This window comes from Phalacrocorax aristotelis, chromosome 2 (assembly GCF_949628215.1).
Source record: "Phalacrocorax aristotelis chromosome 2, bGulAri2.1, whole genome shotgun sequence".
Taxonomy (NCBI): Eukaryota; Metazoa; Chordata; class Aves; order Suliformes; family Phalacrocoracidae; genus Phalacrocorax; species Phalacrocorax aristotelis.
The window spans coordinates 100,307,207-100,332,335 of NC_134277.1; the positions used below are offsets into that span (position 1 = coordinate 100,307,207).

The 25,129-nt window shown below is 39.0% G+C and overlaps 1 protein-coding gene across 1 annotated transcript in view; it reads left to right on the forward strand.

Moving 5' to 3' along the window:
* GABBR2 (gamma-aminobutyric acid type B receptor subunit 2) overlaps window positions 1–25,129 on the forward strand; it is a 491,071-nt gene that overhangs the window by 386,729 nt on the left and 79,213 nt on the right. The gene's annotated exons all lie outside the window — the stretch shown is intronic.

Below are 25,129 nucleotides of genomic sequence, written 5' to 3' on the forward strand. Positions count from 1 at the left end.
AGCATAGGATGGGCAATTTTCCTTCAGAGTCCAGCTGGCTATCAGTTACACACTGCATATTTCACTATTGTTGTGTCCAAGTTGTTTTGGGACCCTGACTTCTGCCCACCTAAAAATGTCACTAGCTGGCTAAGGAGGGTAAGACTGTGGTGTTTGGCCGATATACTAACTACCCAGAATTGTATGGATACCGTGCTTTGTCGTGGGTTATCAACCTCTGAAAATGAAGGTCTAAAATAAAACTGATGATGTAGCCTTAGCTACAGGAGAACTCAAAGTCATGTCTATTACTGTACAAAGTAGCGACATCTTTTTTCGCTCTGCAGCACTGTGGAATGCTTGGACTGAGTCATTTCTTTGATGTGTAAATGCACCTTAAGAAGGACATTAAACATTTCAAGTAATTGGTATGAACATGAAATCTCTCATTAGTGTCTGCTAGACGGCTGCAAAGTGCAGATAAGAAAACACATGAGCTGGTACAAGAAAATATTCCAAAATTCTTGAGGGAAGCTTTCTGTCTAGAAATACCCCTCCTCCTCTTGCCCTGCCCATCTATGTCTATACAGCCTGTGTCTACTGCAAAAATTCTGGTTAAGTGGAAAATTAAATCACTGTATATGTTAATCTCCTTGCCACAGAGGCTTTTCCTTCAGTGACATGCCATCCAGGATCTAGGCTGCAGACCAAAATTATTTCCCCACCTACTTGCAGGATAGAATTTGAATGGTGCCTGTTTAAAACACTTTAATTTGTCACATGTTTGGTTTTGAAATACGTTTTCAACAACATCCACTGAAGTCCATTCTGAAACTGATGTGACTGTCTAAAATGAAATGACAACAGTAATTAACATTCCACTTCATGGTTAATTAAAATAGATTATATACTAAGAAAACAGAAACTTCCTATGATAGAACTAGTTAATCAGTCTTCTCAAAGCTGCTTTTATGAGTTCTGTTGCTTTCATAAGTTTACAATCTGTCTGTCAGTAATACAGATGTAAAGAAATCATCTGGACTGTTTCTAGGGAAAGAGAAAGTTTACTTCCTAACACATACTTCTGGCAGTTTCTGAGAAAGCCTGGATATATAAATTCACCCTTCTTGAGACTGAGCAAGTTGTCATTGGAAATTAAGGAAGAACCTTGGAAGGGGAAGGAATTTCATAACAGGCTTATTTTCAGCATTCATTGTGGTTACTTACTGCACTGAGGAGAGGAGGGCAGTCAAGTGTATACTGCCAGTATAACCACATTGAATAACCTAGCTTAGTGGGGAGAGCAGAGCAGAAGGCTGGAAACGGAACTTGAGTCCTTCAGAGATCTGGATATTTTCCAGATACATGACAGGGTAGAGTTGCTCTGGTGAAAATCTGATCTTTTTTTAGTGGTGGTCTGAAAGGGGGGTAGTATGATGTCCTTTGTAGTGCAGAATCCGGAGGTAATGAGAGTAGCTCTCCCTATTATCTACAGTTGTAACCTGCATTATGCATTATGCATTAATTCTTTTACATTTTTTTTTTAAATACAGATTAATCTGAAGATTACCTTCTTCCATATATATTTAGTACTGATGAAACAGTACCAGTGGGTAGTTTTAGTGAGTGAAGCTTTATGTCTACAGATTGGGATTAAGACTAAGTTTTCTCCTACAGTGGTCTGCCAGCAAACTAAAACCAGGAGGGAGAAGGAACTACTTCTGTGGGTAATAGGCATTTCAGTCACAATGATTTGCGCAGCTGTGGCTTTCCAGTAAGCATGCAGACCATGCTGATGGATAGGGAAACTGAATCTGACAGCCAACAAAGATCACCACCTTAGTCTTTTAAGCAAGAATGGCTCTAGCATCCTACTGAATGGGACTGCAGTACAGTAGATACTATACAGAGGAACTGTTTTATTGCCAATGAGGCCAAAAGAGAAAATGCTAGTTTAGTGTTAGTTGTAAATAAAGTAAATTTTAAAAGACCACAATATGTCATTGGGTAGTCAAAATCTAGAGCAGTGCTTGAGCTAAGGTACTCCTTAGGTCAGTCTTGTTGCATTTATCTATCCAATATCCTGGGCCATAAATAGTTTTTCCACTTTTGGATCTCTCTGATATTCAGAACAAATATTAGCAATTCGTGCTAACTACCCATTTGTCTCAAATTGTCTTAAGTACATAACAAAATTAAGTTTAACTTAGAACATTCCTTCTCTTCCTTTATTAGTTTGAAATTTTTGCTTCCTTTTCAGACCTGATAATGAGCTCATAAACCCATACATTTATCTGCTTTTTTCCAGTAGTATCAGTCAATCTAACAAAACATACCACCTCCTCCTACAAAACCTGCTTTTCTTATGTCATTAAAACACTAGAGCTGGAACAACACTAATATTGCATATCTTTAGGAAGTTTGTTCTGTGGTGCAGTGTAGCAAGGGAAAATGTTTGTAGCTGTGTCATGAAAAACCTGGGGTTTATGCTCAGCTCCGCCTAAAATATCCTTATGTAACCTCACGGGTAAAATGCATGATACATACTTACTCCTGAACAATAGCACTAAGAGGTCTTGACTGATGCTAAGGAGTTTGAAAGTTCAGAAATATTACCATATGTAAGTGGGAGAGCTGGGACTGCGCAGCTCAGTGAATATTCCTCCGAGCTATAAATACCTTTTGGAAAAGGTATCAAATGCAATTTCCAAATGCCCAAATAAATACAATTCATAACCCTGCTGGTTTGCATTACCAAGTGCTTTTGAGCTTTTCAGAGCCTGATCTAACTTTTGTGCCAGCTGCAGCAGTCTGGGTTGTGTATTTTCAAATACAATATTAAGGCATTCAGAAATACCTATACACAGAGAAAAGGTACAAGTTAGCTAGCCTTTTCATCTGGTAAACAAAAAGAGCATGATTTACGGAGTGACAATCAAAATTAGCAACGCCCACGTTAAGAAGCTAGACAGGACATTTTAAATACACCAGTAATCAGACATTAGGCCATTCTGATCATGTAGTAAATTCCTCTCTTTTTGCAACCCTCAATTCAAAACTAGATGGCTTTCTCCAAAATGTACTCTAGGGCAGATCATTTTCACTTGCATAACACAGGAGAAAATTCTTTCTGTGAAGTATCACTGGAAAAAAGGCGTTGTCTCATTGACGGAACAGGGCAGATTATTTAACAGTCTCTTTTGGCCTGAAAATATATGGTTTCTGTGCTTTAAGCATCTACATAACATTCAGCAACCCAGTAACAGAGTTTACATATATGAGAGATACTGATTAATACAAAGAATTTGCCTCATATGTGCCTCATTTTGATGAGACAGTCAAGAGCTTATGTAACTAAAGTGGAAGTTGAATGACTACACTGGTATGATTTTTAGAAAGACAGGAATCTGTCAGTTTTCTTTGTTAGACTAAATGTAAGATACTTAGCTTACTCACGCAAGTCTAGGTGTTTTACTTTGGTTTTCCTCATAGAACAAACATAACTGATATTCCCATAATTGACCTAAAATTTTATTGTCTGCTAATAATTTAGAATTTTAGAATATTTTAGGTATGTTTTCCATACTTACTGATTTTGCAGACTGTTTCATTGCTAGTAAGAGTCACAGTAATTAATTCATTTCAATATGTCACCTTGATCTTAGAATAAATTGGGAAGGAAACCTTCTACCTTTATACCTTTGCAACTGTAATTCATTATTGCTGTGAGCTTGTACTGTGATTCAGTCCTATTTTCCCTAAAGGACTTTTTCCCAAATGACCAGTGTGAAAGAACTGGTTGTACGCCAAATATTATCTGACATGTCTTAACTTTTGCTTGTTTGCTTTTCAAATGTCATAGTATTAATTTCGCTGAAAGGATTGGCCTTGGGGTTGGGGAGTTTTGGTATTTATTAGGAATTAACCTTGAGGATACCATTATAACCTTGCATTTCCATGTTTATCTCCAAAAACATTCACTGTGGTGAGTCTGCAGTATCAGAGAATTATTCACTGACTCTGGGTAAGAGGTAAGGAATTTGAAATTAGAGTGGTCTGTAGCATTCAAACTACAAAAAACATAGTGATCCAATGTTGTATTACCATGAATTAATCTTCTTCTAGTCATCCCAGAATATAGACATTTCCTTGCCATTTTCTAATCCCTTTCTTTTGCGTCTTCCCAATTACGTTGATAATTATTTTCTATTTTTTATTATCCTGATACAATCTGTAAATCTTTCACATTGGGAACTTCACACCATTTCAGGTCTCTAGAAGAAGGGTATATCTTGTTTCTAACTTTGGTTCCAAACCAAGACAGTATTTTAATATGTTGTACACCTTCAGCATATGGGTAGTCACACTGAAGTCAACAGGTGACTCATACTTAAAGAGAAGCATATGGTTAAGTGGTGGAGTTTTTTTTCCAGATTTGGATCTAAAATCATGCTGGAAAAGCTTGAATATAAAAAAACCTGCTGTTATTCCACTCTGTGGAAGAGAAAGACACCTGACATATTTCCATATTTTCTGTCTGTGTGCCGTGAAGCTATATTTTGCAGGATTTCTTTCTATATATAAGTATGAGGTTAGAGGAAAAGCTGATGTAGCGTGATCCTATACTACCACAAGTAAATTATGTAGTCTTCACTATGTAACTGGAAGGCTGGATGAACAGCTCTACTAATGCTTTGCAGAGATAATCTGAGTTCTATGAAGACTGACAGAGTAATATCAGGTTTTGGTAGAGTAACCAAGGTTTTGTTGCATAGATAATAAACAGGGTTGTGTCCTACCCTGTATTCCAGGTTTATTTCTTTGTACAGCTCTGCAAAGAGTTTCTCTTCAGGTCACAAAATAGCGCTACGTTTTCAGTGTTCGTTTCACTCATTAACTTTGAAGGGGCTACATTTGGATGTACCATTGTTTGCTGCTTCTCTTTCATACGCATTCTTTGTATGTAATTGCAGCAGATGAATGAGATTTTGTTAGGGTAATCTACTTAGCATAATCCATTCATTAAATAGATTTTTTTGTATTTTATATTGCCCATTTCTGTGATGGAAAATGGGGACTTCTGGGAGCGGGGTCGAAATCCAGCTGCGCTCTTTCATAACCAGCGGTTTTTTACTTTCTTTGGCATTTGTACGGAGACAGGTCCATGTCAACAAGAATACTAGGAATTCCTCTTTTTTGGTGAGTTTGCTATTACTCAGTGCTGTTGCCTAGTGTATATGCAGTCTTTCTCCTGTTTGAAAGGAGAAGCAGGTACCTGCAGAAGAGGATTCTCAGTTCTGGATCTGAGCAGACTGAAGTGCCTACTGTGCAACCTTCATTCATGAGCTGAAGCACCTGGGAGGGGTCAGCTGGTCAGGCACTGCTTAGCACTCCTTCTGGGATAGCTTCCACTTTGAAAGAACATTGAAATGCCGTTTAGAAGCACCTCAGTTGCCATCAGCTGTGCTCTAGCAGATGGTCTCTGGACAATTTACTGCCACCAAACACCCAAGCCTGGTCTCTACCAGGGCTCTCCAGATCATTAACGGAAGTGACAGAATGACATTTTGGCTGCCACAGCGTGCTGCCTAAGTTACTAACCTAAAAGAAACTCAGCTGTGGTTTTAAGTTAATATGTGAGCACTGAATTGCAGCAAGTATATCATCCATTCTGCCACATCTGCTACAGTGGCAATAACCTGTGCCAGAGGTAAACAGCTCCAACTGGTGACCTCTTGAATCTTCATTATTTCCCAGATACCACAGAGAGACTGTAAATCTGTCATTGACTGCACTGGGAATTTAAATGTCTAACTCAGATACTTTGATACCCAGGTACTTTGAATCACTCTGCCTTTGAAACAGCATCATCAGCAAAAACCTCACAAACCCCCCTCACACCTATACTGGGTTTTTAAAGTAGATGTTTGGAATCAGCCCATTGTTTCAAGTCACATTGGTGTTATCTTTTTGCAGTTCATTGATTTTGCATGCATTTTGCCTACCACCTCACGGCTTTGCATAACCCCTTTTGTCAAAACATGCATTTTAAATGAAATATATTAATTTTTTCTTCCGTACCCACTATTTTATTTACAGTCAAAGAACAGTAAGAGATAATTCCTTTGCAGAATCCATGCCAATTAGATCATGCCAGCAAGCCTGGTCTCTCAGGTCTCTCTTCATTCTGCTTAATTTATCATTTCAACCCATTTGCCAGGTTTAGATGTGAGGTTTATTGGCCTAGAATTGCCAAGATCAAGCCCTGGAATTTTTAAAAATACGAGCGTAACCATGGTTGTGCGTAAATAGGACTTAATTTTTGTAACTAGCTTTTTAAGTATATCCATCTCCAAAACAGACTCTTTTCTCCCCAGACTATGATATTTAAGGGGTGTGGAAGAAATATACACTGAAGTCCCAGTTGGTAGCTAAGGGAGTCAGGTGCTTAAATCTCTCAGATTCTTTTGCAGTCTTACCTATACAGCGAAATTCCAGCAGGACAAAGACTTCGTAATAGACTACAAATTATTGTACTGAGGATGACTATTACATAAATGAAAACTGCAATCTGCCCTCTTAAAAGGCGTTTCCTGAAGAATGATTCATTGTAGAGGATGAATCCTGAGCCAAGTACCCAGGGTCCCTGCAGGAATACACCAGTTTCATCTCCATACTCTTCAGCATGCCACATCCTGCCATTAGGTTTTCAAGGGTGCTGAAACTGCTGCTATACCTGAGAGTTCATCTAAGCAGGGATGTGTCACTCTTGCTGACTTGTGTGTAAGTCTTGGTTATTGCATCGACAGTTTGCTTCATTCTGATGTTCTGATGAATGCAATAGAATCAGTACCTACACTTCAGAGTCAAATGGATGTTTTATCACATATGAAAAATTTACTGTTAGAAATTAGTGTAGATCACATCATTTCAGGTGCCAAAGTATCACATCAAAATAAAAATCCTTTATGGTGGATCATACTGTTCCATTAGTACCATATGGGATCCATGGATGGCTATATAAATGCTGTCACTGTTGTGAAGTGGATGTGGAAAATGTTTCATGTACATTGACTGACAAAATCCGATCACAAAGCTGTTACTGACAGACTCAGCCTATCCAAGTTCATACAACACCAGTTCAGAGCTGAGGCTCCTTACAGATTGTAATTAAAGAACTCTTACCATAGAATCATAGAATCATAATGGTTGGAAAAGACCTCTAGGATCATCAAGTCCAACCATCAACCCACCACTACCACGCTTCCTAAACCATGCCCCGAAATACCACGTCTACATGTTTTTTGAACACCTCCAGGGATGGTGACTCACCACCTCTCTGGGCAGCCTGTTCCAATGCCTGACCTCTCTTTCAGTAAAGAAATTTTTCCTAATATCCAATCTAAACCTCCCCTGATGCAGCTTGAGGCCACTTCCTCTCATCCTGTCGCTAGTGACTCGGGAGAAAAGACCAACACCCACCTCGCTACAACCTCCTTTCAGGTAGTTGTAGAGAGCAATAAGGTCTCCCCTCAGCCTCCTCTTCTCCAGACTAAACAACCCCAGCTCCCTCAGCCGCTCCTCGTAAGACTTGGCCTCCAGACCCTTCACCAGCTTCGTTGCCCTTCTCTGGACACACTCCAGCACCTCAATGTCCTTCTTGTACTGAGGGGCCCAAAACTGAACACGGTATTTGAGCTGCAGCCTCACCAGTGCCGAGTACAGGGGCACTATCACCTCCCTGCTCCTGCTGGCCACACTATTCCTGATACAAGCCAGGATGCTGTTGGCCTTCTTGGCCACCTGAGCACACTGCTGGCTCATGTTCAGCTGGCTGTCTACCAACACCCCCAGGTCCTTCTTTGCCAGGCAGCTCTCCAGCCACTCTTCCCCAAGACTGTAGCGTTGCATGGTGGGGTTGTTGTGACGCAAGTGCAGGACCTGGCACTTGGCCTTGTTAAACCTCATACAGTTGGCCTTGGCCCATCAATCCAGCCTGTCCAGGTCCCTCTGCAGAGCCTTCCTACCCTCGAGCAGTTCAACACTCCCCCCCACAACTTGGTGTCATCTGAAAACTTACTGAGAGTTCACTCAATCCCCTCATCCAGATCATTGGTAAAGATATTAAACAAGACTGGCCCCAACACTGAGCCATGGGGAACCCCACCTGTGACCGGCCGCCAGCTGGATTTAGCTCCGTTCACCACAACTCTCTGGGCTTTGGCCATCCAGCCAGTTTTTTACCCAACAAAGAGTACACCTGTCCAAGCCATGAGCCGCCAGCTTCTCTAGGAGGATGCTGTGGGAGACAGTGTCAAAGGCTTTGCTAAAGTCCAGATAGACAACATCTACAGCCTTTCCCTCATCCAGCAGGCGGGTCACCTGGTCATAGAAGGAGATCAGGTTGCCCATGGTAATGAATGAATTTAAAACAAATTAATGATGAAGTGTTTTATTTCAGACAGTAGATGTTTCATTCATCTTTCGTATCACCTGTGTATGGCTTTTTGAACACAGCTGATTTTAAACACACCCTCTCCCTAAACTCAGGTGATGTGTGAGGGCGGTGGTAGGCTTCCATGGGAAGGCTTTGATGGCCATGGCATAAGCCCATACAATATAATATTTGAAATAATTAAACCTAATAGATTAAGTTAAGGTCTAAGGAGAACCTAGCACTCACTTGCACGTGTTGTCTTCAGTGCAGTTGTGTAGACATGCCTGATGATTTTAGCCAAAACTGGCGCATTACTTATGTAGCTTTAGAGTCTTGTCTCTAATGTTAGCTCCCTAATATTTTAGCTTAGCTCATTCTGGGATGCCTTAGCCATTCTCATTAAAAGTATAGTTCACTAATAGGGTGTCAGTGTTAAATTGCTATTCACTGAGGCATACAACTTTGGCACAAAAGAGTGAAAGGGAATCTTTTGCTATGGGTACTAAATGTTTCGTATGTGCAGACCATGACTGCTGCAATTGCTGTCTGTAGTGTTCCTACATATAAAACACTTTAAAACCTTGAAAATATTTTCTTTATATCCCTTAAATGTGTAATAAAATCTTGATCTCTATCACTGTTAACAATAAGGCAGAATATCAGTGAACCTTAGGACTATTCATTTCAATCTATTCTGATTAAAGACTATGAAAGAAATCAGTTATTATGAAGTGATATCTTTTACTAGCCAATTCAGTGCTCATCCCTCTTTCTGAGATTGCTTGTGGACCGGTATACCTAGTAATGTAATACTATTTACTTGGATAAATATGTCATATATTTCTCTTGACCTTTTAGTCTATTTAAAGTAAAAAGGAAATAGATATTTATTGTTTGCCAGCCCTTTTTTCTGTCTCATTTCACTGCACATGTTCTGGAATCTAGTTTCCTAGGCAAGCTGACTGCATTTGTTCCATTTGCCATTCTGCCATCTGTGAAGTAATTAACTTTTGACTTATGGAAAAAAAAAACCCAAGAAGAATTACAATCATTTTATTTGTTTCCCAGTACCCCTGAAAGATAAGCAGTAATATTGTTTCTATTTAAGCCAGGGGCACACGTGAACATCCAAAATCTGGAAGTTACTGACAGCTACCTTTGCAGTAGCCATTTTATTTTTATTGTAGCTAAAATTTTGCTCTCATTACTGTGAAGACTGCTACAGTTAGCTGTATTTCTGCATCTGGGTTGAGTGTGGCCCTGAAACTTAATATGAGGATTGGGTTAAACAGTTTGATACAGACCGACATCTTCCTCTGCCAAAACACAGCACCCCAGAATCAAGATTTGCAAAACTGTTTAGATTTGCAATGTTTTATGTGTTTTGGGGTAGGAGAGAAATATATTATCTTTTTTGTTTTAAATTTACAAACAGAAGATTTACATTACTATCAATGCTAAAAGAAGACGCTGCTGACCACCCTTACATGTTATTAGTTTTCAGTTAAAAAAAAAGAACACCTTACAGACCTCTTACAGTGCTGATCGCATTGGAAGATCACAAGCTATTTTCTGTTCTGCAAAAGAGCAGAGAGCTGGTAAACCATCTATTTACATGCTCTGTCTATACCAATTCACAGTCTGATGAACTAGCCTGAAGCATTCAAGTTCACACTATAGAGAAACGATGTGTAGCTACTTGTCCAGGTTGGTGCACTGATCACTGTTCTTCCCTGCTGTTTCAACCAAATTGAGTTGATACAGAGTGAATTAACAGATATGGCAGAAGTGCATGTTGCCTTTACCAGTTTTCCCACCCCTAGCCCCAGGTGTTGCCCCTTCCAAAGCAGGTGTAGCTGAACTACACATGAATTTTGCAACCCAGGAGATGGAAAAAGTTATGGTATCTGTCAGACTATCTTCTGCAGCAGTTTAGGGGCTGCTTCAGGTGTGGTTCAGCCATCCTTCAGCATGGTTATACAACAGCTTCAGGCACCCTACTGCAATCCTCACTGTGAGTCAACAGTATCAGGATTACAGTCTTTCCTTTAGAGCTGCTAATGTTGCAAAAAACATTTCCTGGGATGGTCATTTTACGGCCTTTTCCCTGCAGTGCTTTCTGTGGAGGATTCTCTCGTCTCAGGAACAAATCATTCAAATAACTCTGTCTCATCTGTCTGCTGGTGATATTTCACCTATCTAGTGAGTGAGCTGAACAGACTGCATGGATGATAACTGAGGAGGCACAGTTTCAGGCCAGGAGTGACAGCAATCTTATCCAAAATAGGGTTACAGCATAACAAGCTGTGCATAAGCCAGCTCTCCTGGAGAACTGAAGGCCGTCCTACCAGCCAAAAATTCCAAAGAGCTGAACAAATGTAGGTAAAGACTAAGCCAGAGAACAGATACACTAATCCACGCTCAGGCTCCATCAGATGAGTTTTGAAACTGCCATGCCTGGAAAAAGAGTGACAGAGCCAGTCTCTGCCTTTCCACATATTGCAGAAAGGAAAGGATTCATCCCAATGAACCATCAAAGCACAGAGGCATCTCAGCTGCTCACCTCTGCAGCCCTCGCAAATCCTGTAGGTAAACATTGGTAAATTGTTAAATGAAACAGATTATATGTCTTATTTTCTAACATGTTCTACATCCCAGATGTTCTGAAAATTGTCCAGTTATATTCAGCATTGTTTTCTGAGGGGACAGGAAGGATTTTAATAGAATATAAAGAGTACACAGTTTTTAGTTTTACTTCATAGTTTAAATGGCTGGTGAACTATGTATTGTCCACAACACTCCAAAGTTTTATTTCCTTTCTAGCAGGCCACAGACTTGGGTCTTGATAAGAAAGGCTTTATGTGCACCTTAAAGCTCCATCTTGTAGTTTCAACTGTGCATTCAAAATTACAAATATATGTATATGGATAGTGTTCTTGAGGAATATAGATGAATGCCCTGGAACTGCTGGAATCAAAAACCTGGCATAGTATTAGCCGGCATAAGCTTTTGTCTCAGTTTTCCCACCTGTGTCATAAAAATTATTTATTCATACTCCTATACAGCCCAAATCAGAGTAAGGTTTTCCAGGGATTTAGTGAATGTTGGCATAGTGCTTTCAGAAGGCAAAGAGCTCGTTTCTGTAACATCTGGTGTAAGGCGGTCCAATACCCCCAATTTGTGCAAATCCTTCTGTAGTTTAAGTCCTCTGTAGTATTTTAATGGCTGGAACCATTTAGTACAATCAGCAAACTTTAGTAACGCAAACTTTAGTCCAGTTGTCTCTTTATATAAATATGTAAAATAAGTATTACTTATTTTAGCTCTGAAGGATATAACATTTTGACCTTTCACCCTGCTGAACAGCGTGAAAATGGCAGTTTCCTGCTATTGTGTGCTCTAAGCCAGTATATGCTACGCTCATTGTCACTTTATTTATTTATCAGCTATACTTTGGACACCCAGGAATGACACTGGCTTTTTGGGTAGAGACTACTAGGGGCTACTGCACAGATGTTTCACCCAAGAAAAGTACCCTAAGTACAGGCACACTTCAGGGAGGACAAAATGTGCCAAAGTTTGTGCTTTTTTTGTTTGTTTGTTTTATCTGATAGATCAGATGTTAAATTTAATCATCTCAAATTGTATCTATCAGTGCTTTACTAACTTACTGACTAGATTCTCAGACAGTTTCCCTGGCTCTGATTTAAGTTGCTTCTATCTACAGTTTCCAAGATTGTCTTTTTAGGAGCAGCTTTGCTATCTTTAGAAACAGTTGCTGTTTTTAAGAATAACTTGCATAAACAGTAAGTTTAATTGCACTGGATTATGCACACAGTTTTCTGGATATATCGTAGAGCTAGCTCAATATGCACAAGTGCCCAGAAAAAAAAAGGAAACATGTTTTCTAGCTGTTAAATGTTAGGGCTTGATTTAATCTTCAATATTTAATCAGTTCTTATTGGCCAGCATAACATGGTTGAAATACATGCTTGTTCAGTGTAAAAGCCTACTTACTGAAATAGTTGTTACCTATCTTGAAGGTCTGAATGCCAGACGTTTACATCAGTTTCATCTGTTCTACCTTTTACCCAATAAACCTTTTGAGTCTTTGGTATTAAATAAGAAAATATTGTGTCATATGTAGCTATCTGAACAGACGTGGGTCTGCTTCATTATTACCATCATAAGCCCAAAGCTGCTTAGTTCTTAACCATTAGTAAAATGGCAATTAAAATATCACACACCCCCCAAATGTCTCTCTCTTGGATTACTGTGATAGATGAGATATGACACATGAAATACTCTGAAACTGCTATAAATTAAAACATTTATAAATGTCTTTATTCATTTATGTATTTTATTTCTTTTACGTTCAGCGAAAGTTTTCTTCTGCATCATTGTAGACAAGAGGCTTATGCTAAACTTTGAGCAGCCAAAAATGGAAATGCACAGAACCCATCCCAACTTCTAGGCCATATGAGACAAAATTCTTTGTGGTCAAAAAACATGTAACACTTAACTGAAACAAGGGGAGTTTTAGGGACAACTCGCAGGGAAGGATTGGTCTTAGTTAAGAAGAATCATATGGCTTACTCTGGGGTAGTGGGGCAATATTCCTTTTGGTAATCCTGTAATCCTGTACCAAGACCTTGCCATGAGAGATGCATTGCACCTGTTTGCACATTATACATCAGCCACAGTTTGGCCCTTTGCACTGAGACATTTCTTACTAGCTAGTTTTGTATTTACTTCACAGATGCAACCAGTCTATCTTGAACCACATGGCTTACCTATTTCAGGAAGGAACAAATGCAGTGCCTTCTGCATTTCTACTAATTTTGCTATCTGAGATTGTGGTAATATTGGTGAGTTTCATCTTGACCTCTTGAAACCTTTTTTCTCTGTAGAAATCACTCTCTGTGAAAGTAAAATTTTCTTCAGTGTCCAAATGTGTTGACTTTCATTTACCATGTAAGACTCATTCCTTTACTCGGGGAGCTGTAAGGACCCAGAGACAGGTGCTTGATCTTGTGTCACCAGAGACTCAGTGGACAACTGTCAGTGATTATTCAGTACGCTGTTCATTCTGCTGAGAGAGTGAAGCCTGCCTCTTTGGAAGCTACAGAATGAATATCCTCTTCAGTACATTCTTTCACGTAATTCCTTTCAATCCTTGAATGAAATACCATCTGGTCCTGATGACTTACTGTAATTGCATCTCTAATTGCTCTGTAACTTCCTCCTTAGAGAGTTCAATCTCTGTGAAAGACATATTCTGATTTACCATTAAAATTGCCTTCAGTATTGCAATTCAGTTATCAGGACTCTCCTCTTTCCACATCTCACTGTATCCAGACAGTGTAGAAGGACAATGGCCACCATAAGGTAGGATTTTTCTGGCTTACAGGAGTCCTGCATTGGTTAAATAGAGGTGTTTTTCTTGGAAAATATGTTACAGATCAGACAAGTAAAGAAATGAGATGGATTGGGAAATCCGTAGCATTGAAAAATCTGGTATTTATTATCAGTTCTGTTGCTTACATGTCTCTGGACTCAGGTTGACATTATCATTGTCAATCACATTGACATTGTACCTTTACTATGGAATGTTTTCCTGCATTTAATGTCTCTGCCCCGTTCCTTAATGCTTTATTCTGATGTTGCTCAAAGTCACATTTACTTCCCTAACATTTTTAAGAAATCTTTTTGAAGTACTGAAAATAATGAAAAAAAAAAAGGTACACACCTTTTTCCATCTATGTACATGCATCTTTCTGGCCCCTAGTTATGGTGTAATGCATCATGGCTCATAGATACAAGTTGTTGAAGCATTACAGTTAATGACAGATGTCAGTGAAAGGATGAAAGTTCTTTGTGACAGCTAAACTTCTATTCTTTAATAGACTTCAAGCCCACACTTCAATTAATGGAACAGATAAAAGGAACTTTTTTTAATACATGAACTGGTATTGGACATCCTAACACAAGACCGTCCTGCAAACAGGGCAAGACACAAGACGTCTCATCTCCTAAGGAAAAGAGGCATGTTTAGCCAAGTTAATAAGAGCCCCACACCTTCCTTCTCGCATTTTGCAGTTGCCATTTCTTCTTCTCCAACACCTGAAATCATTTGCAAATAGGTTTTGTAAACCAATGCCTCATGAAGATATTACATATCTTACTTCCATCTCAGAGCTCCAGAAGAACTTTCTGTTGCTAGCTGTATTGCTTCCTACTGCACATCCAAGAGAAAATGGAGGGCTATAACCAATACAGCTCGGTCAGTTTCCCCATATGGACCTTCAGCTCAGAATGGTGACATTGGCCTTGCTCATGCTCATCTGGATCTCAGGATTTTTTTGCAACTCTCAAGTTCAGCTCCGTTCTTGGTTCTGTAGGAGCAACCCTGGGATCCTGAGTAGTTTCAGCAAGGTTTCAGGTTGATATCATCAATATAGTCACCATAAATCCTTGCATCACTATGTGATTATAATCATTATCCCACATGACTTCACTTCCAAGATTCCACCTGAGGCTACTTCAGAGCTGGCTGACAGTCCGAAGCAGCATATGGGCATTTATAGTATCACTTCTCTAGAACTGTCTTCACACAGGGGTGGTGAACACAGACAGTCTCAGCATCATATTCCTCTCCCTTCAAATGTATGGTCTTAACAGATGCCTCAACACATGCAAACAGAAGGCATGGTCATCCACTCTTCCTGAAAACATATTGAAACTCAACAATCCAGTTTGTCTGCAGTGATTTTGTTCTCCTAAAAAAGAAGTCACACTTCACATCCTGACAGACTGCACTGTGTTTGTTACATTGGCCGTATTCACTGTGTAAGGGAGCAATTTTCAACCTTATACATTCAGCAAGAAATAACTTGCTCAGCACAGCAGTTACCAGGTGTAAACAACCACCCACGAGACTATTTCAAACAGTTAATGATCCCCAGGCTGCCAGGTAATGTGAAAGGCCAGTCCAGCCAGTACAAGAAGGAGAATGAGTAATGAGATGAAAACATACCATTTTGTGCCATAGGAGGCCACACTACAGGCCCTCTCTGAGATGTCCTTTGGCATCCTTATTAAAAACGTTTATTACTTGAATCCAAACCTATTTGCTGTTAAGAAATGACATTCAAAATGTTTTGTCTATGTGGACCCTATTATCTACTTTACTTTCTCTCTACACCATCACCTCCCCGTGCTTCTAGGGTGACTGAAAGTGGTAGACGGAATAAAAGTTTCTAATATCTCTGAGATGAGGCATTAGAAGTCCTTAGATGTATGCACCAGCCGAAGAGTATAAGGGCTATGAAAATATCCCTATGTAATACATAAAGACAAATATTTAATAAAACAGTGCATATAGTAAATTCAGTGAACGTATGAATATGTCAGCTTCTTTGGTTGGTGGGAGGAGAGGTTATATAGAAATATCGTGGATTATTTAATTTCTTTTTGAAGTCCTATCCCTTTTCTGAAGTCTATGTGTGTGCAAATCAATGTTATCTTTGCAATTGTTGGTGTCTCTCCTGGTAAGCTATACCACTGCTACGAAGACATTCATACTGTTGACATTGTTATAATTAATATAATGGATTAGCTATTGTATTAGTTAGAAAATCCTTCCCTAACTAGCTCAATATAATTCTGTCATTTGTGATGCCTTTATTTATTCTGCATTTAGGTTTAAAATACTTAGCAAAACTATTCTCAAATCTAAAAACATTGCGAACTTTACGGCAAATTAATACATATTAAGAGAGCAAATTTGTTTTTCCAACACATTGTTTGTCCACTATTCATTCTTCTTTTTGTAAAGTATTAATCATCCATGCAGGAAATTCAAACAGTACTTATGTGATAAGCAATAAATAAGAAAATTTTTTTGTTGTTTTGATAAGTGGCTGGCTATTTGTTTTCAGGTTATTTTTGGCATGACGGAAGGTGCTAGCATTTATATGGATTTGTTCAGCAAATGTTGGAATGGAATATTTTACATTAACCTGCTTAACACTATGACAGATTAAAACCTATGAAATTTATAAATAATTCATATTTAATAAAAAGAAGAATACATGCTGGCAGAAATCCATGGGTTATGGACCCTTTCTTTTAAGATACAAAGACAAACCACATGATTTGTCTTCAGGCAAGAATAATTGAAATGTCATCCAAGATCCATGGACCTTGACCTCTTTTCGCTGAGTAACATACCAGTTGCATGGCAGGTGTATTTGAAATATTAAATTTTGATGGAACTGGGAAGCACAACTAGAGCTAGACGTGTATGCAGCAGAAATGGGAGACGTGGCTAATCTACCAGGAGCAAAAAACTTTTCTACCCACCTCAGACAGAGCACCCGATTAGACACTGTATCGCTGGAATGGTGATAGAGTTACAATCAGTTTCTCTGATAGTATGATGGATACTGTCAGACTTTTACAAGCAAATGACACAGACTCACTGGGCTGGGATTTCAGGACAAAAATGGATTTAATCCAGAAGTAACTGACAGCATGAGAGATTGAAAAGGTCAAAGAGGGGAAAGAAGAAAATGCTTTCTTAGAAAAGTAATTTTTTATTCAATATAACTAAACCAATCTAGACGAGCCTTCCAGAGAGTCAGACTAGATAAAATATTCAGATATGCTATTTTAATCTGGTCTCTGTCTATTCTGTATAAATCTGTTTCAAATCTGTGTTCCCTTACCCAATATAAATAATATAGGAGTAAGATTGTATAGCTGAGATGAAAATACAAGACCATAATTCCTTAATGGTCTCAAATCCAGCCTAAAAATTGAATGCCTGAATTCTGAGGTCAGTTTCTAAAACTGTTGCATGTCCTCCATCCTATTGATATCTCCTGTGAGGAGATGGAGGGGTGACGTCCCTTACTGTGTAGAGAAAAGCATTTTCCTGACTTTTGAGGCAAAAAAGGATTTTACCAGAAACCTCACAATGAGATTTTCTCACACTCTTATCACATAGCTAGAGATAGGATTTAACCACACTTACTAAAAAGAACAATATGGACCATGATATGCAGTTAGCCAGAGCAGCTCTGCAGAAGTGAATACAGTGGAGATTCTGGACTGAGATGCACATTACCAGCTGACATGATGATAGTTTGTTGCACACTAACAGTATTGGCCTCTTCTGCATCACCCCAAGTCAGTTGTCATAGCAAAGTAGACTAAAAAGTTGCTTTTTTTTTTCCCTGAGAGATAACTCCCTTTTAACCCAAAAGGTGCACCACTGCTGGAGCAGTACTTACCTACAGTAGTTGATTGGTGTAGACATATCCAGAGACCTTTCCAGGCACTATTTATTCTTGTTTGAATAGGTACATGCAGTGGCAATGACCTCTCCATGCTGTGATGGGACAAAGTAGCAGGAAACTGAAGCTGAGACTCCATCCCTCAGTGCCAGCAATCTCTGGGGCCAGAAAGACCAGTTTCTCTCTTTTTCTGATATCTGCATCAGCCAGTGCTAAAGCTGCTCTGTTTGACACTTTTTGAGTCCAAATATCTTGGACTCTTGTACATAATCATCAGCCCAACCTACTTCACAGACTGAGTTATATTAGGGTAGAGTAAATTTTGGTTTAAGACTTGAGAACCTGTGAAGAGAAGTTTGGGCCCACAGATTAATATTACTGATTGCCTTCTTTTGTTCTTAGTTTTGCAATGCTGAGCCAGTATGCAACATGAAAAAAAAAAGCTAGAAGTTCAACAGGCAAATTAAAAACTGAAATTAAAGAGAAAAATATTCAAGCACCTTAACTGGGACTTGAGCAGAATTACGTAATTAAATCCAAAACTGCTGAAGACAATTGTGCAGCTGTCACCTAAACCAGTAACATTCCATTTGTTGCTTTAAAATCCTCCAGAATGATAACACACACAATAAGTTGCCTCAGTCTTGGCAAAATGGAACAAACTCTTACCTTGTTTTACCCCAGTATTGGAAGGGAAGCATCACTCCTGTAATTAAGCTTGAGCAGCTTAATTCAGACACCATTAGGTTTAACTCACTCTGACAAACTTAGACATCAAAAAAAACCCTCTGTGACAGTTTCTCCTGTCTTGTAAAACACAACCTTTTATGTAGCACAAAATGATCATAAACTTTTTTGCCAAGGAACTGGGACACCAGTTTCAGTTCTGTCCTCAGCATTTAAGCTCCCAGTTCATCAATCAATCAATGCCCTAATCACCAGGCATTGACTCTTCTTTGTAGGAATGTTTGTGTGTCTCCTAGAAAACTATGTCACTTTGCATTATTGGATTGGAGATATCTTTGTAGATGACTGATCCATAATCTCAAGGTTACTTTTTTTGCATTTTATTCAATGAACCACAAGGTAGGCCCCTTTCCCTGATCAGTGTTCTAAGACACCAGCTTTTCTGTAGAAATGGAATACCACTTCTTGGTTTTGTTTTTAAAGAAAAGCTCAGAGGTATGTTTGATGAGGGGATTTTGTGCTGGAGAAAAAAAGAGGAATCTGGATGATGTTCCTAAGAGGCAAGATTTAATGATCCTGCTATCTTGTTGCCTAAATCCAGGCAGCTTTCCACTTAAGATACTAATTGTTCTGGTTCCCATTTGAGGTTATATATCTAAGTCCATATATCTAATCTAGCCACAAAACCTGTGAGGACAGATGCCTGAAAGATAGCCATCCCTGGCCTTACTTTTGGGATCGTCACTTATTGGATCCAGCCTTAAGAGCACATTGCTGTTGGGCAACAGCAAATTAACTTTATGAAATGTAGTTTTTTAAATTCCTTCTTTTCTGTCTAACAAACTGCAACCTTAAAAAAGAGAAAGAGTCTGGCCTAGAGAGTTAAATTTATCATGACATTAATCTGACTATGTTTTTACTCTGCTTAAAGTTTAATTTGATTCTTTCTCTCTAATAAATCTCATTTTAATTAAGACAGACCAAAATGAATTATAGGGACTGTTACTGGATGCTCATTGTTGAACATTTCAGAGATAAACGGAGATGACTCCTGCCCTCAAGTGAAGCAGAAACAGCATGAAGGCAGAAACACTGATGGGCATGAGATTGCAAACTGTAACATGAACTAGAACTATGAGGCTTCTACCAGTAGATCCTGGCTAGTACACCCTGTACAGGCAGTGAGCAAGTTTGTAATTTCTCTAGGTAGTGCATAAGACATACTGTCAGTCCTATTTAGTTTGGGGCTTTTTTATTGCAATGGCCATCCATGCAAGTACCACACGCTGGATGTACACAGCATAGCTGGAATAGTATGTACAACTTCATGTACAGATTTGACAGTATCGCATTTCAGCTGAGCCAGTGAATTTCAACATTTATCTATAACAATCTGGCCATCCCAGTCAAGCACTTTTCCTCTCCTTGGAAGACAACTATCAGTGATGCCAAACTATACAAACAGCACTCAGTTCTTCTTTCTAATTTGCATTGGCTTGAAATGGAGTTGTTCAGATATACTTGAAGGCAGAATTGAGTCCATAAAGGCCCCATTCCTGCAAAGTGTGATGTGCATGCAAATAACTCAGCCTACAAAGATTCCCACTGACAGCATTAACTTTATGGCCAGATGTACGGTTCTGCAAAATCAATACCTTTGACAAGAGGGAAGTTTTTTGAACATGAGATGCATGGCTTTTCACAGCCATTAGGAATGAGTATTCAGTAAAAGTTCCGTATTTGAATTTCAGAAATGAAAAAAAGCGGTATGTCTTCTTCATAGAATATGACTAGATATATAGTTCTCCTGGTTTACCAGCAGATAATGCCAGATATAAACCAAGACATTTCTTTGACAGTACATGCTTTCATACTCTACAACTATATTTTTATTCAAAAGTATGTTCACCATAAAAGGATCATGAGTCCTTAAAGAGTTTATTAGGCTCTGTGAACTGTATAAATGAGAACAAAAGGTTTCTATTCCAGTATTGTGCAGCTAGTGCTGTATATTGTAGTATAATTAAAATCAGTTACTGAAATGGTGATAAGGTCACACTTAGTATCTCTATTAGGATTATAAACTGTGTTAACTTTTTTCCCAAAGGGATGGACCCACAGGAGTGGGATTTTAGATGAAGAGTGCACAGATTGTAGAAAGCACTTGCAAAGGGTAGAATAATCAGTAGAATCGTAAAAAGATAAAAGCAGTAGCAACTGATTACATTATGGGTTGATGCCATCCAGTGGTTCGGTAGAGCACTGAGGGACAAGTTTTGAGTAGCATCTGCTACAATATACCATTTACAGATCAGGCTACAAAATTGCTCCTCTTTGATATTATCATTCTAATTGAACTTGATTTTGTTTACTGATTATCAATTTACTTATGTTCTAACCTACAGTTATGTAATACTCTTCATATATGCTTTGGCCTTTATACATATACACAGGCATATATTGTCTTGCATGTGTTGTGTGTGTACATACAGCTTCCACATGAAAGGGCACATCTCAGAAGAGCACAGTTATTAAAAGAAGCAGCAGCTAATCTTTGCTGAGGTAAATTAGGTTAAAAATGTGTGCTCCAGAAGTGGAGAAATTGTTTTATTTCAGAGCTTTACACAGCAATAAACTTTCTGTTTTATCAGATGCCTGTAAAGGGGAGGCATACTAAATTAGCTGCATGCAATTCTGAATGCTGTTAAAAGTAACCTACCTACACCATCATAACAATATCGCAATTTATTTAGGTAGCCTCTATTTAGAAACTGAGGAAATTGTAATTTCTCTAGGTGTAACTTGGTATAACATGGGTTTCAGACTGATGCATTGCATTGCCAAGCTGCAGAAAAACTGCCTGTAGATGTTAATTTTATAGTGCTCAGTAAGCAGAACTGATACTCTGATTAGTTTCAAATTAGCAAATCAGTGCAAAATTTAAAAACATTAATTCAAGCGCTGACAAGAAATCAGCTTGCTAGTTTTTTGTTATGTACAATGTTAATATTCATCCTCCAAAATATTATTCTCTTTTAACAGCTTGAGTTCTTTGGTTTTATGCTAACAGGATTGTTGATTTAAAAAAGGAATACAATCTTCATTATAACAAAATACTCCTCAAGGAATGTACTGGTTGCACGAAACCTCATTGTTAATCATCACATGAGTAAAGAACTGTGGTACAAATAGCAAGGTATCTATGTCGAAGTCAGACGACTGGATTATATGTGGATTCACAGTGAACCTTATACCTGCAAGCAGGTGCTATCTCAGTTACTTTGCAAAGCCTCCACTTAAAATATCTGAACCCTATGCTCCTAACTCAGGCATCTCAGTTGCCTTCATTAAGTGGAAAGTCTTCCTGACCAGGATGCCATCTGAAGACCAGCACCTTAATCCAGTGGAGATCAGACACTGTTCTCCCTTAATTCAGTAACACCGACATTATTGTCACTGCCTTATACGCCCCAGACCTGGCTTGTTCTATCTGGAAGGACTAGAACAGGAGACCCTGTCCAGGGACAGTACTGAAACATGGTAACGTTTTCTTCTACAAACATTCAGCAAACATTCAAAGAATAATTTTCAACTCTCTCTTTCACCAATTCCACTGCCCAGGTCTCCTACTTTTCTTCCACTCCCTCCAGCCCCCATCTTCCTCCGTGCCATGGGACATTCAAAGTGTTTTCTTTCCTAAAAGAACATTCAGCAATGTCTTTTTAAAGCATGGGGAGAAGAGGCAAAAGGCATGGAGCTTCCGGCAGCACTGCATGGGACTGTTTTCCAAGCAGAATGGGACCCTTGTTGCTGTCAAAGTTAGCATATCAGATGGAAACATTAAAAAGAAAATCAATGACAAAATATAGTGTAAAGTCAGAAAAAAGAAGTATCAGTACTAGTTACCTCAAAAGGCAACATGTTCATATTAAGCTTCTCTAATTCCACCTGTATTGTTGGTATGCTTTCCTTGGCATCTTAGAGACAGGAAAATGGTGAGCTGGAGGAGAAGAGAGCATTCCTTCTAACACTGATTTAGTGTGTATTTTTCCAAGGTGTATTTGGATTCATAAAAGTCGCCCATTCATGCTAGTACATCTGTGAAACACAGTATAAGTTGTCCTGGATCACATGGTATGCAAAGAAACACGAATTTCAGAAACCTGACTCAATCTTTGCAGGCATTCGCCTTCAAATAAGCATGAAGAAAATGTGTGTCTCCTATTCATAGTTATGTTTATATAATGGAAGAGTTTATTTAGGGGATTGAAGGAAGTCTTGAAACTTTTTTCTTCTTTTGAGAATGGAGATCAGTGCTAAACAGCTCTGAGAGATCAGACACAGCTCACGCTACTTTTCCATGCAAAAACAACTTCATGAGTGCTCTGTATTGGAATTCCTGCAATACCCTGTGGAGTAACAAGTGATAGCATCAGCACATGGTAAACACATTTTGAAGTACATTAGAGGAATTGCTAGATTACATTGTCCTCTGTGGAAATTGCACGATCTTCAAAACTGCAGATTTTTGTGGGAAGGAGTGTGCAGTGATGAAGGAGAAGAAAATATTTTGTGTGTGCTCCTGTGGTTTTTTTTTCTTCTGTAAATAGCAGAAGCAGAAAACGAAAGGAAAGGGCTGAGAAGATGAAAAGTGACTGACAAATGGAGTTACCCCGCTTCAATTTTGACAGCAACACAAAGGGTGTTGAAAACAAGCAAGTTTCCTGGCAGTCTGTTTCGTAGGAATTCCTATCCACTCACAACAATGATTAAAACAGCAATTGAAACTTTAAATTCAAGTTACCCAATACTTGAATACTTAATTGTTGCAGCTTTTCTGTCCCCCTAAGTGCCAAGCAGCATGCAGTTAATGTCATGCAAGCCTTCCCCCAACTTGTGAAGTTCACAGCATTTCAAATAGACCTAAGGTTTTTGTGCATCTGTGAACAGGCAAGTGCCTTCTCCCATCTAGCAATTATTACTTTTTCCCTAATCTCAGCCACAGGCAGTTAAATTTTACTTTGATCAACTGTCTTGTCTTTGTATCACTTGTCTGAGACCTGAAGAGAGGGAAATATGACTGAAGTGCTTGTGAACTGGCATTAATGTGATTTAACTTGTTTGAATAAGTTTTAGATTAAATTTAAAACTTTTTTATCTGCAAGTTTGCATAGATAGTTTTCATAGATGTTGGGATCAGAAAGCATGAACGCATGGATTTTCAGCAATAGTTACAGGTGCCCACATAGGTCTGTACTCTGTTGTATACTTACACCAATTATCCCTCACCTTCTCTAACTTTGATCTTGCCTTTTCCTCTGAAATACAAGAAGAAGAATATTGGTTGTTACAACATGCTAAAAGTTAACAAATGGCATGGGTGAGGAGAGTAAAACTGAAGATCTCTCAGGGCAAAATGCTAGCTGCCTGTCACATCTTCTGCAGAGACTCTGCTTCTCTGGTACCCTCAGAGGCTGCAGTACAGAACAATTATTTCCAAAGTGGATTTTGCCGTTATTACTTAGACCCTTGTTGGACTGTTTAGGGCTTTATAGGCTTAAATTGTCCTTTCACTTCTACCCGGGAGCTCACTGGAGGCCAGTACAGTGGTGCTGAAAGTAGTAGTGTAATGGGCTTAACTCCTACTCATCCTTCCATGTAACCTTGTTTCAACCTCTCAGGCATCACAGGCAAACTCTTTCTGAAAAGTGCATTACAGTGACCTTATTTTGACAAATCCTGCAGTGAAGAGGAAGCAACATGTGGGAGTCGATTGGTCTCTGCATTACAGTGTAGGAGCAGCATGGCCAACCAAAAGTAGCATGGCCCTGTGTTACAAGGAATTTCTCCTGTTTAAAAGAAGTTGCTGATATAAATTGGGACAATGTTATCTCTGACTTGGTTAGCTGCGTAGCACCCGAGTGCTAAGTTCATGCAAGTATTGGATAATATATTCCATTACTCCATCAGCTTCAAATAAGATAAAGCTGTAGGACTGTGTAGCACAGGAAACTCCTTGCCTTCCTAGTCCATCCAGAGCAGTCCTGGGAGTCATGCAGTAAGGGGGCACCATTCCAAATAATGATTAAGACCAGACAGTTCACAGCATAATGGTCTAACCTGTCGTTCAAAGCATCCAGATTTTTCATAGCAACCTTAAAGTGTTCTGTTACTGAAGGTATTTGTAAGAATAACACTTGTAAGCAATATTGTCTCGAGGCTGAAGCACTTGCTAGTTTATTATTTCTCATAGTCTTTTGCTGCACTGCATTGTACTATGAACTAATTAAAACTGTTGCCCCTCAGAAGTTACAGATTCCTCGCTCCATGTAGTCAGGCTGAAAATGAAGAAAAGGTTTGGAGGTGAAAGCAGATCTATAATTGAGATTGCTGTAGGTAGATCCCACTGGATTTCTTGTTTAGTCCTGTCAGGCTGCACTGTCCAAACAGTGAGACAGTTTGAATTCCTAAACGCTTGTGATGTACAGAGACAACTGGCAAAGGAAGGATAAAACATCCAATCCGTGGTTTTGTTTTGCTAATCGTTGTTAGGAGTTTGCAGGCAGGCCCAAAGCAAACTATTTTTGTTTTACTAACTCTGAGGAGCGATCATGAAGGAAGATCTTCCTGAGAAGGACTTTGAAGGAGGGTAAGAAAGGAGATTTGTGGCCTAATTCAGAGAAGGAATTCAGAAATGTCTCTGTAGAGTCCTCATTAGTTTTTTTTT